The following is a 4,356-nucleotide window of genomic DNA, read 5'->3' as shown; positions in this document are numbered from 1 at the left end:
GGTCAGGCCTGCAAAACAATCTTTCGGGACAAGTGGGCTTGAATCGGCAGTTATTTCCAAAGTGGGCTTAAATGGGCCAAGCTTTTGAGATTTGCTGGATTCCTCATGGAGGCCCAATCCATAAACACAGTTACCTCTTCAAGGCCCATATAAAGAATTCATGCATGATATCAAAGTATCAAACGTGGTTTTGTTTCAACGGTGCTCCGGTGAGGCAAAAATTATATTTCTATTTCTTCTGTCAGTTATGTACTCCTCCGAAATTTAGAATGGACAAATTTGGGAGCATATGCTGATGGAACACATTTCTATTTGAGATTATTGACAAAATACCGTTGCTTGAATTGTAGTTTGACAAACTACTACCAATTTTCACAATGAAAAATGGGGCCATGTCCCACATGCCATTGACACACAATGGCGATATTTTACCAAACTAGTACGAATTTAAACCGGCCATCAGCATCAGCTCCCGCTCCCGCTGCTCACTCATCAAAAGATGGCGTCTGAAATGGCTTAGATTAGACAAATGAAGCAATCTAGCTTCTCAACTTGCACAATTGAACCAGTCTAACAAAAAAACTTGCACAATTGAGCAAGCACACGCTATCCATATCGTTTTCAACCGGTAAGCTTAAGATTTCCAGGAAGGAGGCAGCCATACCCCCATTGTTTTCTAAACAACCATTCCAGTTTCAGAAAATTCAGGCCATGCAATCATGTAACCGTTGAAAGATTCAAATATTCAATCACATCGTCTACTCTATGGAAGATCTAACTAACCAATTAATTTATCGGTTTATTAGTAGTTTATTACTCGGAGTATGTTTGAATTTTAATATATATCGTCGTAATGATTTGAGACTGAAATGCATGCCGGCCTGAATTTTTCAATTTGACCATGTTTGCTGCTGAGTCGACAGGTAAGTGGTACCTTCTGGTCTTTTGGTACGAATTCTTAAAAACGTCAGCAGAGTAATCGTTGTTGCCGTCACTCTGATCTGTATTTTGGCAAATACTGAAAATTATTCAAGAATTCTGCGTAATTTTCAGTAGTTCTGCAGTCTGCACTGCGAGATTACAGCCAGTTATTAACACAAAATGATTCAAGCTGAATATGGTTTCCATGGCAAACTAAGCTGTCCAGTGCCCAAATGCAACATATGTGAAAGATCAGTTTCCTAATTAATACAAAGACGTGCAATTCTTCTGCGTGTTCGCGAGAAAAGTGAAAGACCAGTTTCAGTGAAATCAAATTAGTATTTACCACATGAACTTTTGTCACTTTTTTCTACTGAAGATGAACATGACAGTTTCATCAGTTAAAAAGAAACAATTGTCAGGTTCGTAGTAGATAAACATCCTAGCTGGTACTAATAGTCTACTAATAACAGCCTTGACCCCAAAGGGGCTTTCTTGCTTGACTTGCCAATGAAATGAAATATAGTATAATCTCAACTGTTAATGTGCTGAAACGTAGCAATTATACATCTATTCTAGTCAAGTCAAGGGCCACGCACACGGCAAAGCAAATACCTAACAATTACAGGTTTGAATCATGGTGCCAAGAAATCAATGATTAAACTAAACAACAAGAGTCTTTGCAGCTTTTAACTTTACTGAACATATGTGCAATTTGTAGTTTCATTTCATTCCAGTTCGGATATAAATCGTAACCTTGCCATACAATGTTTGATTCATTTCCTAAGATATTTGATTCTGATTTTCTTCTTTAGATTCTCCAATAAAACTAACAATCTGCAACCATTGTTAACTCAGAGTATTCTTTTTCGAGAATATGCAAAAGATTTGTGCATCTTTGTCTTAAAAATACCACCATTGTTATAAATATAATGGAAATGGAATTGTTAATCCAAATTTGCACCCCAAGAACAACAAGAAGATCTCTGAGCTGACATGACATACCGTACATGAAGTTTATTCTCTGAAAGTACCAGCCCAAGGACATTTTGTAGTACCAACAATGTCAAATCCTCAATGCATATGACGGCATTATGCTGACGGTTCAGGTGACTTCACTCTGCATCTCGTTGGTCTTCTCTGACCTCGTGCAGGCGACCTGATGAACAGATGTCCAACCTAAGCACCAATTGTCCAAGAACAGTAGTAGAATAAGTCTGCACATCAACATCCATGTTCCATTGTCCACTAGCACTATGATGGGATTCTCAGTGTCTCCCTAGTTAGTTGGATTGGTGTTTCATGGAGTAATTAAACTAGTAAATTATAAGTAAGATGACCAAGCAGCAACAGTTAGGTAATTGCATGTGTTTAGGTACAAACCACTACTTCTAATTCTAATCGACAAAGTTTATAGGTGTAAATTGCATAGGATAGTCAGAATGAGATGGTTAGTTCCTGTTCAGAATGGACATTAAATCCCCAGCATTAGTTTATTCAGTTTTTTTTCCCTCACTAAATGGTCAATTGAATGCAATTATCTACACCTCGCTAATGATGTGTGTCAAAACTCAAAACCATATGACTTCAGATAAACAAATATGGAGCTTGTTTGACTTGGTTTGCTAATTAACCAGTTTAAATCTACCTTGCAGCATATGTAATTAATCCATAATCCAAAGACTCAAAACCATCATGAATCACATGCCACTAATTTTCAAGTTTTGGGAGTACATAATGAATCCATTGTGGAGCTGTCTGCCGTGCAAGTTGGAGTTTGGAGCTTGTAAGATGTGCTAACCGGTCATAGGCAGCATGTCCCCCTCACAAGATCTGAATCCATGACTGAACAGAGCCAGTAGATTAGCTTTATCCATCTATTGATCTCTCCTGTAGTCCTGTACGTTTGAATTCACTTCATATTTACGGACACGCAAAACCAGATTAACTGAGTTATAATTATTTCAAACTTGAAAAATAGATTTATCCGATATTTAAAAGCAACTTTGCATAGAATGTTTTTACACGAAATGCACCATTTAGCTGTTTGAAAAACGTGTTAACGAAAACTAAGATAAAATATATACCTTAATCAGAAAATAATGATTCATCTGATTTTTCAAAAGAATTTTTTTTTCCTTATCCCTCGGTTAATTAGACATGACTCTATCAACCATAGGTGGATCTAGAGGTGGTCTAGGTGGGCCGTGGAAATAAAAACCCCAAGGATATGTATGGTAAAAGAAAAAGAGAAAACACCTCCCGTGAAAAGAAGAAAAAAAAAGAAAATTCACTTATTAATTTAATATATCACGATACATTTTTGGTTAATTCTTGTATGTATTGTATATTGATATGTTACATTTATAGTATTTTCGAAAAAAAATGTGAGTTGATCACCTATACCCAAAATCCTCAATACGCCACTATCAACCTAGTTTCACCATTAACAATTTAACATCCATGCACCCAAAAGTGAAACCTGATGGACAAATATACCTTTCCTGAAATTAGTATATGACGTTGGAAGTGCTATTAGTGACTGGATAGGAAGGAGTAATTTTTTGATTAACCTCAGAAACATGTGTTGTATAGCGATATGAGAGTAATTTACCGCCAAGAGGAGGTATGCACGGATCAAAAGCCCAAATTTTGTGGCGTACATTTAATCTAGGTTGCTGAAATACTCTCACTATCATCATCTCATGATAGTCCAAGAATTAATGCCCATTTGGCACCGACCAGCCAGTTTGCTTATCTGCTTGACTAATTGTGCTATTATTACAGTGGAAAATTCAGGCAAAATTTATCAAAGAGTCACTGAGCAAAGCTCAAGCATTGCTGTTGATGTAGCCCCAAATGATTTTGATCGTTCAGGTTCAGGGAATTTGATGCTTTGGTCTGGAAAAAAAATTGATGGAGTGCCAGATCGGCTATATACCGTGAACCGACATGCTGAACCAGTGATTGTTAGGATATTATTCGAATTATTTATCAGAACATTTATCCTTGAATATTTATGTATTAAGTCAACTATATGTAAGATCACATAATCTTGTTAATTAATTCGTTGTCTCAATACAGACAGCGTAATCTGCCTGCTCATCCATGATTTTGAGAAGTGATTAGAAAATGATATTTTCTGACGTGTAGTAACCTTTGTTCTATACATAGTTGGACCAATCAAATAAGGAGTGAGATGGAGGATCTTTGACTTGTCAAAAAGAGCATAAAGTATTGTAAGATATATGCACCAATAAGAGTTAGATGAAAATTAAGATTTTCGTGGCACACTTTTCAAACTGCTAAATGGTATGTTTCGTGCAAAAATTTTCTATATGAAAGTTACTCTAAAATATCATATTAATCTATTTTTCAAGTTTATACTGATTAAAACTTAATCAATCATACGTTAGTACCACCTCGTTTTACGTA

This window comes from Oryza sativa, chromosome 10 (genome assembly GCF_034140825.1).
Source record: "Oryza sativa Japonica Group chromosome 10, ASM3414082v1".
In the NCBI taxonomy this organism is placed as follows: Eukaryota; Viridiplantae; Streptophyta; class Magnoliopsida; order Poales; family Poaceae; genus Oryza; species Oryza sativa.
The sequence above is the reverse complement of the archived record's forward strand: the minus strand, read 5'-3'. Positions refer to the sequence as shown.